Genomic DNA, 15,769 nt, shown 5'->3' with positions numbered 1-15,769 from the left:
GCGGCATCCCACGGCCATTTTCCTGAAGCCCCGGGAAGCCGAGAAGAACCATCTGCGCATGCGCGACCTCACAAAGATGGCCGTGCCCACCGATAAACGGCTGAATAGCGCAGATCGCGCTATTTTCCTTGAAGCTGCGCAGTGGATTCGCCACTTGGACATGCGCACACCACTACGCCACCAACGGAGATCTGGGGGAGAAATAGCGCTGTCACCACGCCCATATGACCTGACCAGAGAATAAAGGCTCCAAAATACACTAATGTAAAGCCCAGCTCTGCCCCTATTTAACGCTATTTTTAGCTCTTCTTGAAAAAACGGGGTGACAAGTTCCCTTTAATATAGGTGTTGGTGGCGGCTTTGAGTCCCTTCTGAGGGTCAGGGAGGGTCAGTCTACATGGATCGGAGGCGCCATTTCACTACTCAGGATGCCAACTTCCGCTGTAAGAAAGGGAAAAATATCGGGTGACGCACTATGTATCTCTTCCATGTGTGTTATATATTAGCGCCAAAATCCATGTGCTATTTTTTGTTTGTTGTTTGCATCCCAGTGGACAATTTCTCTGGGATTTCCTGTATCAGACCCGCTACAAACTCCGTTTTTATTATATTTATAATGATTTTTTGGTGTTTTTAGAAATATTAATAAAAGTTATTCTTCAAGGGGTTTCTTTCTCCATTTTGGTTTTCCTTCCACTAAGACCCCATAATACTGTGTAGGTTTTTGACTTCTTTATTGACCCTCCCCTACAATCATCACATTTGGACAGTCACTAACACATAAATGTATCAGGATGGGGCGGGAGTGGCGGAGGGGATGAGCTGAACATTAGTGAATTGACAAAAGAGACTTCATTCGTGGAGGTGATTCCTGAAGACTTAGTGACAGAGAAAAATGTAATCCCGTCTTCTTTGTGAGCTGCGCCCATTAATCACCGGCACGGGAGGTTGCTGCGCTGCAAAAGGTGACGTTTTGGTGTAAATATGAAATGTCAAAACTCTGTAAGTGAGGAAACATAAAGGAACACTGAACAAAGATATTCACGGGGTGAAGTGTGACAGAGGACGGGGGTCCTCACACCCGGCAGTGGTAAGAGTGCAAATTACTGACTTTTCTTACCTTTTCTCCTGGCTCTAGATGTCCCAAGATGACCAGATTTGAAAAAGAAACCGGATTTTGGGTACTCTGTCAGGCGATGTTTATGCTACATGTGTCTACATATTTCAGCCTAGTGATTAGTGATGTGACTTGCAGCCAGCTCAGAGTTTCCCATGTCTTCATGATGTATCTAAATTGTATTGTGAGAAATTGGAGTCCTTATGCAAAAGTAGGAGTGGATATGTCAGTATGGGCGCCTTAGGGGCAGGTCTCCTTTTTTCGATCCCCTTTATTGTCAAGTACGGAGACGCTCCTCCAAGGCCGCATTTATATTTTTCTGTTTTGGACACTAAGATCCTTTCTCAAAAGGAATGTTTGTGGATCGATCAAAATGAATGGGTCCGTGTGCTGAAAAAGAGGATAAGTGATTGAAGCCTCATATTTGTGGTAGAGTTCATCAAGAACATTCCCAGGACCCTGGTCCCCCGGCCACGTCAGTAGTGCATGGCCACCATACCACCGCCCTCCTACCTGTTGGTGTACTCACTGCCTCTTCTGATTAGTAGGCAGCACACTGCGGTGCTAAAACATGCAAACATGAAACATGAAAATTGAACTCCATTACTGCACTAGAAATATGAAAAAATGAGAGCGTTTAGCGCATAAATTGGCCAATTTATGTGTACCTGGTAGCCACATTAGGGCATCTCTCTTATACCAAGTCCTACACTTGCCTTTCCTCGCTGAGAATAAACGTCTCCACCTGAATGGGTACCTGCGAAATTGGCCAATTTATGCGCTAAACGCTCTCATTTTTTCATATTTCTAGTGCAGTAATGCAGTTCAATTTTCGTGTTTCATGTTTGCATGTTTTAGCGCCGCAGTGTGCTGCCTTATTTATTTGACTTTATACGAGTTGGTGACTCTAGGTTCAGCACCTGTTCACACTTATTCTATGTTTGGATGTGACGGTCAGATTTTTGAAATGTATTCTTTAGCCTTCTGACTGAGCACTCCGCCTCTTAGCCACAGGTGTTTTAATCGCAGCAGGTCCATTACCCCTCCACAGAGAGAGAGAAATTTAGTCTAAGAGGTTTCGCAGGTACCCATTCAGATGAAGACGTTTGTTCTCAGTGAGGAAAGGAAAGTGTAGGACCTCTCTTTTTTTCATATTTCTAGTGCAGTTAAATTTGTCTTCTGATTAGTAGACACATTATTTTGGCATATATTAGAAAATAGCTGGCAGCTCAACCGATGTAGGGATGCCCGTCCTAGTTCCACTGGACCCAATGGAAAATGACATACTTGAAAAAGACCTTCTATGGTTGAAACGTTGCATCTGGCACAATAAAGAATTTTTATACTTCACCTTGGTTGGATGCTGTCCTTCACTTCTTTTTGGTACATTATTTTGGCATAACACAAGGCATCACGCTGAGGCTACTGATCAGAAGAGGCGCTTGGGATACCAGCAGCTAGGAGGAGCTTTGGAGGGCTACTGTCTGGGCTACCGATACGACTCTGTCCTGACAATGTTTTTGATAAACTCTACATGCCATCCATTCCATTTGCCGGCATGTAGTACTGCACACCTACAGCATTTTCTTTGAATAAGAGCCGATCACTGGGGTTTTTGTGGGCCGGGTCCATGCTGATCAGCTGGTGGCTAGCAGCCCTGTAAGTAACGAGCACTCGCAATAATAATTGGCAACATTATAATTTTTTACCACAATGTTAGACTGAGCGTAAACCTATGTCCCTCGAATTACCTTGGTGGCTACAAATCACTTTCCCTCCTGGTCTTTTAAAGACTTTACAAATTCTTCTAAAATGTTTGATGGTATAGAAAAACTTACATAAAAAGCCCCAGAAGTTTCTTAAAGTCATTTCTTTCTTCGTATTCCCAATGCATATAAAGCTGAGAACATGAATATATTTAGTGAAAATATCTTCAGATAATGGTCTACAGATATTCTCATTAACAGCTAAAGAACGCTTTTTTGCTCCACAAACAAGGGAAAAAAATGAGATGAAAAGGGAAATATTGTACAATATTCAAATATTCATCTAAAAATGATAATAAAGTGCAATTTCCAGAGAGTGGATGTGACAATGTATGCAGAACCACGCAATAATAGCAGACACAATCCTCCTCCTTCTGCCGACATTTACATAATAAACCAACTCATCTTTTGTTATTTTCACTAAATATTTTCTTGCTCGGCTCCTGGGAATGAAATCAGCTGGGACAACACATTCAAATCAGACATAATATAGTAACATAGTAACATAGTAACATAGTTAGTAAGGCCGAAAAAAGACATTTGTCCATCCAGTTCAGCCTATATTCCATCATAATAAATCCCCAGATCTACGTCCTTCTACAGAACCTAATAATTGTATGATACAATATTGTTCTGCTCCAGGAAGACATCCAGGCCTCTCTTGAACCCCTCGACTGAGTTCGCCATCACCACCTCCTCAGGCAAGCAATTCCAGATTCTCACTGCCCTAACAGTAAAGAATCCTCTTCTATGTTGGTGGAAAAACCTTCTCTCCTCCAGACGCAAAGAATGCCCCCTTGTGCCCGTCACCTTCCTTGGTATAAACAGATCCTCAGCGAGATATTTGTATTGTCCCCTTATATACTTATACATGGTTATTAGATCGCCCCTCAGTCGTCTTTTTTCTAGACTAAATAATCCTAATTTCGCTAATCTATCTGGGTATTGTAGTTCTCCCATCCCCTTTATTAATTTTGTTGCCCTCCTTTGTACTCTCTCTAGTTCCATTATATCCTTCCTGAGCACCGGTGACCAAAACTGGACACAGTACTCCATGTGCGGTCTAACTAGGGATTTGTACAGAGGCAGTATAATGCTCTCATCATGTGTATCCAGACCTCTTTTAATGCACCCCATGATCCTGTTTGCCTTGGCAGCTGCTGCCTGGCACTGGCTGCTCCAGGTAAGTTTATCATTAACTAGGATCCCCAAGTCCTTCTCCCTGTCAGATTTACCCAGTGGTTTCCCATTCATTGTGTAATGGTGACATTGATTCCTTCTTCCCATGTGTATAACCTTACATTTATCATTGTTAAACCTCATCTGCCACCTTTCAGCCCAAGTTTCCAACTTATCCAGATCCATCTGTAGCAGAATACTATCTTCTCTTGTATTAACTGCTTTACATAGTTTTGTATCATCTGCAAATATCGATATTTTACTGTGTAAACCTTCTACCAGATCATTAATGAATATGTTGAAGAGAACAGGTCCCAACACCGACCCCTGCGGTACCCCACTGGTCACAGCGACCCAGTTAGAGACTATACCATTTATAACCACCCTCTGCTTTCTATCACTAAGCCAGTTACTAACCCATTTACACACATTTTCCCCCAGACCAAGCATTCTCATTTTGTGTACCAACCTCTTGTGCGGCACGGTATCAAACGCTTTGGAAAAATCGAGATATACCACGTCCAATGACTCACCGTGGTCCAGCCTATAGCTTACCTCTTCATAAAAACTGATTAGATTGGTTTGACAGGAGCGATTTCTCATAAACCCATGCTGATATGGAGTTAAACAGTTATTCTCATTGAGATAATCCAGAATAACATCCCTCAGAAACCCTTCAAATATTTTACCAACAATAGAGGTTAGACTTACTGGCCTATAATTTCCAGGTTCACTTTTAGAGCCCTTTTTGAATATTGGCACCACATTTGCTATGCGCCAATCCTGCGGAACAGACCCTGTCGCTATAGAGTCCCTAAAAATAAGAAATAATGGTTTATCTATTACATTACTTAGTTCTCTTAGTACTCGTGGGTGTATGCCATCCGGACCCGGAGATTTATCTATTTTAATCTTATTTAGCCGGTTTCGCACCTCTTCTTGGGTTAGATTGGTGACCCTTAATATAGGGTTTTCATTGTTTCTTGGGATTTCACCTAGCATTTCATTTTCCACCGTGAATACCGTGGAGAAGAAGGTGTTTAATATGTTAGCTTTTTCCTCGTCATCTACAACCATTCTTTCCTCACTATTTTTTAAGGGGCCTACATTTTCAGTTTTTATTCTTTTACTATTGATATAGTTGAAGAACAGTTTGGGATTAGTTTTACTCTCCTTAGCAATGTGCTTCTCTGTTTCCTTTTTGGCAGCTTTAATTAGTTTTTTAGATAAAGTATTTTTCTCCCTATAGTTTCTTAGAGCTTCAATGGTGCCATCCTGCTTTAGTAGTGCAAATGCTTTCTTTTTACTGTTAATTGCCTGTCTTACTTCTTTGTTTAACCACATTGGGTTTTTCCTACTTCTAGTCCTTTCATTCCCACAAGGTATAAACCGCTTACACTGCCTATTTAGGATGTTCTTAAACATTTCCCATTTATTATCTGTATTCTCATTTCTGAGGATATTGTCCCAGTCTACCAGATTAAGGGCATCTCTAAGCTGTTCAAACTTTGCCTTCCTAAAGTTCAGTGTTTTTGTGACTCCCTGACAAGTCCCCCTAGTGAAAGACAGGTGAAACTGCACAATATTGTGGTCGCTATTTCCTAAATGCCCGACCACCTGCAGATTTGTTATTCTGTCAGGTCTATTAGATAGTATTAGGTCTAAAAGTGCTGCTCCTCTGGTTGGATTCTGCACCAATTGTGAAAGATAATTTTTCTTGGTTATTATATCACAGAACAAACAGTAAAGGTGCCAACGGAAGAAACAAATTCACAGCAAAGGAACACCATATACAGAATAGAAATACAATACTCAATAAAACTTAACATTTAATAATTAACTTAATAATGAAAAAACTCATACCACATACAACCTAAAACCAGTATCTACTGTTAAACACAGAAAGATACAATAAAGATACAGGGTGCTCTCCGACCCTAGGGTCCCGACTATCCGTCCCCTACCTTGCCGCGGAGGTTGGCACCCTATATATCCTGCGCAATGGCGCCCCCGCTCAACGTAGACTAACCCTAAATCGCCCTAATAGACCCTTACGTGCAAGAAAATAGACAAAAAAATATCAAACAGCAGAGCATACACTCATAAGCTAATAGTTGATAAAGATAAACATATTGCACTTGCCCAGATACTAAAGTGCAAACCCTAACACTCGTTTGGATGTTGCAAAAAATGATAACAAGCAACAGAAAAAAGGGGAAACCTATAACGGCACCCTAGTTCACCCTACCTGTCAGTGGGGGTTGGCGCCCTAGAATCCTGCGCAGATGGCGCCCCCACTCCACGTAGTCTACCCCTAGTAACACCCTAGGCTATTTGTAGGGGGATGGCAGAGTACTATACAGGATGTACAATAAGGGGCAACCGCAAAAAAGAAAAAAGAAAAAAATATATAATACAAAACCCAAAACAGTATTCCAAACAGTGTTAGACTAGAACATACATTAATCAAAGTACTCTTTAAAGTATGAAGATCTCGACGCGTTTCCCTGAAATCAGTTCATCAGGAGACATACTTATGAACAATTAAGAGAACTTATCTGAGTGACGATTCGGGAGGATAATGTCATTTGCATGCGGTGGGGAACAATGTCCAACCAGTACCACAGACCTAGATCAGCCCTATGTTGCCGGCAATATAACCAGCTTATATAGCACATGTACCTTCTTGTTAGTCCTGGTATCCCCGTTAGTTCCGGCATGAAAGTTACTTCCGGGTTCATGGTTTAGCCCAGCCACATCATGTGACTAAGTACTATGATGGACCCTAACGCGCCTACAAATATTACAACATTCTGATATCAAAGATGTGTAAAGCGATAATGCGCTAATAGTAAGGTCTTACCCGATTTAGTTCACAGTATACCTAACAAGCACAGAACAGTAAACTGATAAAACACTTCCGGGGTTACGAGCTAATATATATGCGGTTCGCTGCGTTCCACAGTGCGCAATCGCACTGAGGCACAGCATACCTGTGACCTCACTTCCGCTCGTATACCCAACTCCTCATGCGATTCACTGCGTTACACAGTGCGCAGTCGCATTGAAGCACAGAGTGCCTGTGACTTCACTTCCGGTTTTATACACCACTCCTCATGCGCTTCATCCCTGCGTTCCATGATGCGCAGTCTCACACTAACAAAGTGTATCCTCCAAAGCAAAGGATGACCAATCAGGTATATGATGTCAGTATGATAAATGTATAATGTCTTGGAATAATTTTATTTTATGCAGAACAACAAACCAAGACCTCCATAGTACTTATGTACTCTCATGGACAATGTATAGAGGGCTAATAAGTACGACAGCACAGCCGCAGAGGAACTTATTGTATACATATATATAGCTGCCTATAAGAATGAGGAGTAACTAACAAGAAAGAATAATAAAAAGAAAAAAGAAATCCTCCTGACTACCCAGCCAAGGTTATATAAGGAGAGATAAATAACAATAAGATCTACATAAAGATAGTGATCAAACCCCATTTGGGACAATGGATCATGGGAATCACATCAAATCTGGGATTTAGATAGGGGCAAGGGTCCCAACACCTTTTATATAAAGCATCCAAACTGTAGCTGATCATTCAAACCCATTGGTTTAATGCTTTTCATCCGAAAAATCCATTTAGTCTCCTTCTGAAGGATTAGACGATCCCAATCCCCCCCTCGCTCTGATGGTTTAACCACTTCTATCACAGAAAAGCAAAAACAACTCAGATCACCTCCATGTACTTCCCTCACATGATTAGAAACAGATGTATCCCGTTTATTAAGTATGTCCCCCACATGTTCACCAACTCTTCTGCGTAGCTCCCTCTTAGTCTTACCCACATAATCTTTAGGGCAGTTACACTGAAACAAGTAAACCACCCCCTCAGTCTTACAGTTGGCGAAATGCCTCATGTCATACCTAATTTTTGTGTGGGAGCTAGCAAAAGAGTTGGATCTAGAAACATACTTACAAAATTTACACCTCCCACACTTAAAAGTGCCAGTTTGTCTATTATCCAACCAGGTAGGGGTTTTTCTTAAAGGAGAAAAGGCACTATGTACTAGTTGATCACGAATCGACCTCCCTCTCCTATATGTAATCAAGGGGGCATCCGGGATGATATCACATATGTCAGGATCCATTTTCAGGATTCCCCAATGTTTTACAATAGCCTTCCTCACTTCCCCGGACTTATCATCAAACGTACCTATGATCCTTAAGTGATTGTCATCGTCCTCCTTCTTATTATTTACCAACAGTGAGTTTCTTTCTTTCTCATTGGAGGATTTAAATGCCTCACTGAGAACCCCAGCCGGGTATCCTCTATCTATAAACTTGTCCCTGAGATCCCTAGCCTGGCGGTAGAAACTTGAGTCCGTTGAGCAGTTCCTTCTAACCCGTAGGTATTGACCCCTCGGTATCCCCCTTCTCAAGCTGTATGGATGATGGCTTTCCCAACGTAACAAATTATTCGTGGCGGTGGGTTTATAAAAGGTTTCAGTAACAACCTGACCACTCTCATTACGAGAGATCTTAAGATCCAGAAAGTTAATGGACTCCCATTGAAATTCATACGTTAACCTTAGGCCTATCTCGTTATTGTTAAGCTCATCCACAAAATTAGAAAAGGAGACTACATTACCAGACCAAAAAATCAGCACATCGTCGATGTATCTACCCCAAAATAATATATGGGGTTTCCACCAAAATGTCTCCTCCTCTCCAAACACCGACTGGTCCTCCCACCAGCCCAGGAAAAGATTTGCATACGTGGGGGCACAAGGGCTCCCCATCGCAGTACCCCTGAGCTGGTGGAAGAACCTGCCACAGAAAGTAAAAAAATTGTGTTTGAGAACAAATTCAAGTAGCTCAACAACAAATTGACTATGTCGAGACAAATGTACACCTCTTGACCTAAGGAAGAATTTTGTGGCCTGTACCCCTTTATCATGAGGTATGTTACTATATAGTGATTCCACGTCAATGGAGGCAAGATGAACATCATCACTGAGTGTAATACCCTCCAGCTTGAGGAGGAGGTCCGAGGAGTCTCTGATATACGAAGGTAGTGAGGTAACAAAGGGACGCAACACCTTATCGATATACACGCTTGAATTCTGGGTGATGGAATCAATCCCCGCCACTATCGGACGACCCTTTAGGGGATTGAAACCCTTATGTACTTTAGGCAGTGAATAAAACACTGCTAGAACTGGAAACTTAGGGTACATAAAATCAAACTCACTCTTCGATATTAGACCTGTGGTGTTGGCCTCAGTCAATAGCACTTTAAGGGTATTCAAAAACTCCTCCGTTGGATCCCCTTTCAACAGTTTGTACGTCATTACATCATTAAGGATATTTTCACACATAGACTGATATTGACCCCTGTCCAACACCACCAGGTTCCCCCCCTTATCGGAGGGTTTAAAGATACAATCCTTTTTATCAGCCAATCCATCAAGTGCTGCTCTTTCACCTCTCGATAAGTTTGAATAATATCTACCTCCCATAGTACCTATCCTCTCCAATTCTTCCACCACCAGACGTAGAAATATCTCAGTGCTATCGTGACCTTCCTGAGGGGGCATCCTCCTACTCTTAGACTTCAAATCCGTGAAAGGGCCCAAATCAATGGGTCTCTCATTGTCCCTTAAAAGATCGGTGAGAATTCTAACACTCGGTAGATCTTCTTCCATCACACCTAAGGCTTCACAATCCGCCTTATCATGATTGTTAAAAAACTTTTTCCACCTCATCTTTCTAACAAAAAGGTTGATATCTTTCACCCAACCAAATTCATCAAACCGATTCGTGGGGACAAATGAGAGACCTCTGGATAAAACCAATCTCTCCATTGATGTTAGTACACAGGAGGAGAGATTGATAATTCTATTTTCCTCAATCATTTCTTGGGTTTGATGACCTCTTTCTCTTTTGGGGGGTCTGTACCCACCACCCTTTTCTCTAAAAAAGATAAAGAGGAGGATGATGATGAAGAGGGTCCTGGGGGAAATACCTCTGGGGACTGTTTCCTGTAACTGTTTCTTGTCATCATGTAGCCCCTGCGCTCCTGTCTTTCCCATTTCTGTCTATAATTCCTCCTCCTTGCCCCTCCAAAAATCCCTCTTCCTCCAAACTGTTCTCCTACCCCCCTGTCCGTATCCGACGAGTCTATATCTGAGGACGATATATCAGTAGTAACCTGAGTTCTTCTTTCTTCCTGCAAAAAGGTGTAAACTTTTTTCTCCTTAAACTCGTGTATATCCCGAGTAAACTGTTTATGCTTCCTTGTTTTTATCTCGTTATGGAATTGTTCCACAGTTGTTTGGAGGGAAGCCTCCCTCCTAGAGAAATCAGTGTGACTCTTGAATTTCAGTACCTCCTCCACCAAATCTGACAATTTCTTAGAGGTACTCTCTAGAGTTTTTTTCTCCTCCTCCAAAAGTATAGTCATAAACCTAAGAGAACTCTCCGTTAATTCAGCTTCCCACTTATTAAGTAGGTCAACAGATCTAACTCTACGTGCTGGTGTAATGGAGATTCTCAGGCCTTTAGGTACTATCTTATTCTTTATATAATTTTCTAATGATTGTGTTTCCCACCAAGAGCGAATATTGTCCTTATAACATACAGTCAGATTATTAAAGAGACTACGCAAATCCGTATTTTTTGAAACACCCTCCTCTTCTAGTTCAGAGAAGGCATCTAGGGCATCAGCAGCCCATTGATCCCTATCTATAGTCCCAGACAGAAAACCCGCCATACAAGAAACGTATTATATCACAGAACAAACAGTAAAGGTGCCAACGGAAGAAACAAATTCACAGCAAAGGAACACCATATACAGAATAGAAATACAATACTCAATAAAACTTAACATTTAATAATTAACTTAATAATGAAAAAACTCATACCACATACAACCTAAAACCAGTATCTACTGTTAAACACAGAAAGATACAATAAAGATACAGGGTGCTCTCCGACCCTAGGGTCCCGACTATCTGTCCCCTACCTTGCCGCGGAGGTTGGCACCCTATATATCCTGCGCAATGGCGCCCCCGCTCAACGTAGACTAACCCTAAATCGCCCTAATAGACCCTTACGTGCAAGAAAATAGACAAAAAAATATCAAACAGCAGAGCATACACTCATAAGCTAATAGTTGATAAAGATAAACATATTGCACTTGCCCAGATACTAAAGTGCAAACCCTAACACTCGTTTGGATGTTGCAAAAAATGATAACAAGCAACAGAAAAAAGGGGAAACCTATAACGGCACCCTAGTTCACCCTACCTGTCAGTGGGGGTTGGCGCCCTAGAATCCTGCGCAGATGGCGCCCCCACTCCACGTAGTCTACCCCTAGTAACACCCTAGGCTATTTGTAGGGGGATGGCAGAGTACTATACAGGATGTACAATAAGGGGCAACCGCAAAAAAGAAAAAAGAAAAAAATATATAATACAAAACCCAAAACAGTATTCCAAACAGTGTTAGACTAGAACATACATTAATCAAAGTACTCTTTAAAGTATGAAGATCTCGACGCGTTTCCCTGAAATCAGTTCATCAGGAGACATACTTATGAACAATTAAGAGAACTTATCTGAGTGACGATTCGGGAGGATAATGTCATTTGCATGCGGTGGGGAACAATGTCCAACCAGTACCACAGACCTAGATCAGCCCTATGTTGCCGGCAATATAACCAGCTTATATAGCACATGTACCTTCTTGTTAGTCCTGGTATCCCCGTTAGTTCCGGCATGAAAGTTACTTCCGGGTTCATGGTTTAGCCCAGCCACATCATGTGACTAAGTACTATGATGGACCCTAACGCGCCTACAAATATTACAACATTCTGATATCAAAGATGTGTAAAGCGATAATGCGCTAATAGTAAGGTCTTACCCGATTTAGTTCACAGTATACCTAACAAGCACAGAACAGTAAACTGATAAAACACTTCCGGGGTTACGAGCTAATATATATGCGGTTCGCTGCGTTCCACAGTGCGCAATCGCACTGAGGCACAGCATACCTGTGACCTCACTTCCGCTCGTATACCCAACTCCTCATGCGATTCACTGCGTTACACAGTGCGCAGTCGCATTGAAGCACAGAGTGCCTGTGACTTCACTTCCGGTTTTATACACCACTCCTCATGCGCTTCATCCCTGCGTTCCATGATGCGCAGTCTCACACTAACAAAGTGTATCCTCCAAAGCAAAGGATGACCAATCAGGTATATGATGTCAGTATGATAAATGTATAATGTCTTGGAATAATTTTATTTTATGCAGAACAACAAACCAAGACCTCCATAGTACTTATGTACTCTCATGGACAATGTATAGAGGGCTAATAAGTACGACAGCACAGCCGCAGAGGAACTTATTGTATACATATATATAGCTGCCTATAAGAATGAGGAGTAACTAACAAGAAAGAATAATAAAAAGAAAAAAGAAATCCTCCTGACTACCCAGCCAATAAGTTCCTCTGCGGCTGTGCTGTCGTACTTATTAGCCCTCTATACATTGTCCATGAGAGTACATAAGTACTATGGAGGTCTTGGTTTGTTGTTCTGCATAAAATAAAATTATTCCAAGACATTATACATTTATCATACTGACATCATATACCTGATTGGTCATCCTTTGCTTTGGAGGATACACTTTGTTAGTGTGAGACTGCGCATCATGGAACGCAGGGATGAAGCGCATGAGGAGTGGTGTATAAAACCGGAAGTGAAGTCACAGGCACTCTGTGCTTCAATGCGACTGCGCACTGTGTAACGCAGTGAATCGCATGAGGAGTTGGGTATACGAGCGGAAGTGAGGTCACAGGTATGCTGTGCCTCAGTGCGATTGCGCACTGTGGAACGCAGCGAACCGCATATATATTAGCTCGTAACCCCGGAAGTGTTTTATCAGTTTACTGTTCTGTGCTTGTTAGGTATACTGTGAACTAAATCGGGTAAGACCTTACTATTAGCGCATTATCGCTTTACACATCTTTGATATCAGAATGTTGTAATATTTGTAGGCGCGTTAGGGTCCATCATAGTACTTAGTCACATGATGTGGCTGGGCTAAACCATGAACCCGGAAGTAACTTTCATGCCGGAACTAACGGGGATACCAGGACTAACAAGAAGGTACATGTGCTATATAAGCTGGTTATATTGCCGGCAACATAGGGCTGATCTAGGTCTGTGGTACTGGTTGGACATTGTTCCCCACCGCATGCAAATGACATTATCCTCCCGAATCGTCACTCAGATAAGTTCTCTTAATTGTTCATAAGTATGTCTCCTGATGAACTGATTTCAGGGAAACGCGTCGAGATCTTCATACTTTAAAGAGTACTTTGATTAATGTATGTTCTAGTCTAACACTGTTTGGAATACTGTTTTGGGTTTTGTATTATATATTTTTTTCTTTTTTCTTTTTTGCGGTTGCCCCTTATTGTACATCCTGTATAGTACTCTGCCATCCCCCTACAAATAGCCTAGGGTGTTACTAGGGGTAGACTACGTGGAGTGGGGGCGCCATCTGCGCAGGATTCTAGGGCGCCAACCCCCACTGACAGGTAGGGTGAACTAGGGTGCCGTTATAGGTTTCCCCTTTTTTCTGTTGCTTGTTATCATTTTTTGCAACATCCAAACGAGTGTTAGGGTTTGCACTTTAGTATCTGGGCAAGTGCAATATGTTTATCTTTATCAACTATTAGCTTATGAGTGTATGCTCTGCTGTTTGATATTTTTTTGTCTATTTTCTTGCACGTAAGGGTCTATTAGGGCGATTTAGGGTTAGTCTACGTTGAGCGGGGGGCGCCATTGCGCAGGATATATAGGGTGCCAACCTCCGCGGCAAGGTAGGGGACAGATAGTCGGGACCCTAGGGTCGGAGAGCACCCTGTATCTTTATTGTATCTTTCTGTGTTTAACAGTAGATACTGGTTTTAGGTTGTATGTGGTATGAGTTTTTTCATTATTAAGTTAATTATTAAATGTTAAGTTTTATTGAGTATTGTATTTCTATTCTGTATATGGTGTTCCTTTGCTGTGAATTTGTTTCTTCCGTTGGCACCTTTACTGTTTGTTCTGTGATATAATACGTTTCTTGTATGGCGGGTTTTCTGTCTGGGACTATAGATAGGGATCAATGGGCTGCTGATGCCCTAGATGCCTTCTCTGAACTAGAAGAGGAGGGTGTTTCAAAAAATACGGATTTGCGTAGTCTCTTTAATAATCTGACTGTATGTTATAAGGACAATATTCGCTCTTGGTGGGAAACACAATCATTAGAAAATTATATAAAGAATAAGATAGTACCTAAAGGCCTGAGAATCTCCATTACACCAGCACGTAGAGTTAGATCTGTTGACCTACTTAATAAGTGGGAAGCTGAATTAACGGAGAGTTCTCTTAGGTTTATGACTATACTTTTGGAGGAGGAGAAAAAAACTCTAGAGAGTACCTCTAAGAAATTGTCAGATTTGGTGGAGGAGGTACTGAAATTCAAGAGTCACACTGATTTCTCTAGGAGGGAGGCTTCCCTCCAAACAACTGTGGAACAATTCCATAACGAGATAAAAACAAGGAAGCATAAACAGTTTACTCGGGATATACACGAGTTTAAGGAGAAAAAAGTTTACACCTTTTTGCAGGAAGAAAGAAGAACTCAGGTTACTACTGATATATCGTCCTCAGATATAGACTCGTCGGATACGGACAGGGGGGTAGGAGAACAGTTTGGAGGAAGAGGGATTTTTGGAGGGGCAAGGAGGAGGAATTATAGACAGAAATGGGAAAGACAGGAGCGCAGGGGCTACATGATGACAAGAAACAGTTACAGGAAACAGTCCCCAGAGGTATTTCCCCCAGGACCCTCTTCATCATCATCCTCCTCTTTATCTTTTTTAGAGAAAAGGGTGGTGGGTACAGACCCCCCAAAAGAGAAAGAGGTCATCAAACCCAAGAAATGATTGAGGAAAATAGAATTATCAATCTCTCCTCCTGTGTACTAACATCAATGGAGAGATTGGTTTTATCCAGAGGTCTCTCATTTGTCCCCACGAATCGGTTTGATGAATTTGGTTGGGTGAAAGATATCAACCTTTTTGTTAGAAAGATGAGGTGGAAAAAGTTTTTTAACAATCATGATAAGGCGGATTGTGAAGCCTTAGGTGTGATGGAAGAAGATCTACCGAGTGTTAGAATTCTCACCGATCTTTTAAGGGACAATGAGAGACCCATTGATTTGGGCCCTTTCACGGATTTGAAGTCTAAGAGTAGGAGGATGCCCCCTCAGGAAGGTCACGATAGCACTGAGATATTTCTACGTCTGGTGGTGGAAGAATTGGAGAGGATAGGTACTATGGGAGGTAGATATTATTCAAACTTATCGAGAGGTGAAAGAGCAGCACTTGATGGATTGGCTGATAAAAAGGATTGTATCTTTAAACCCTCCGATAAGGGGGGGAACCTGGTGGTGTTGGACAGGGGTCAATATCAGTCTATGTGTGAAAATATCCTTAATGATGTAATGACGTACAAACTGTTGAAAGGGGATCCAACGGAGGAGTTTTTGAATACCCTTAAAGTGCTATTGACTGAGGCCAACACCACAGGTCTAATATCGAAGAGTGAGTTTGATTTTATGTACCCTAAGTTTCCAGT

The 15,769-nt window shown here is 41.8% G+C and overlaps 1 pseudogene; it reads right to left on the bottom strand.

The window, feature by feature from the left end:
- Positions 1–6,803, bottom strand: part of LOC138648150 (uncharacterized) — a 54,386-nt pseudogene extending 47,583 nt beyond the window's left edge.
- Between the last annotated feature and the right edge of the window lie 8,966 nt (positions 6,804–15,769).

Source organism: Ranitomeya imitator, chromosome 8 (genome assembly GCF_032444005.1).
Source record: "Ranitomeya imitator isolate aRanImi1 chromosome 8, aRanImi1.pri, whole genome shotgun sequence".
NCBI lineage: Eukaryota > Metazoa > Chordata > Amphibia > Anura > Dendrobatidae > Ranitomeya > Ranitomeya imitator.
This window is presented reverse-complemented; position numbering and strand designations above follow the sequence as displayed.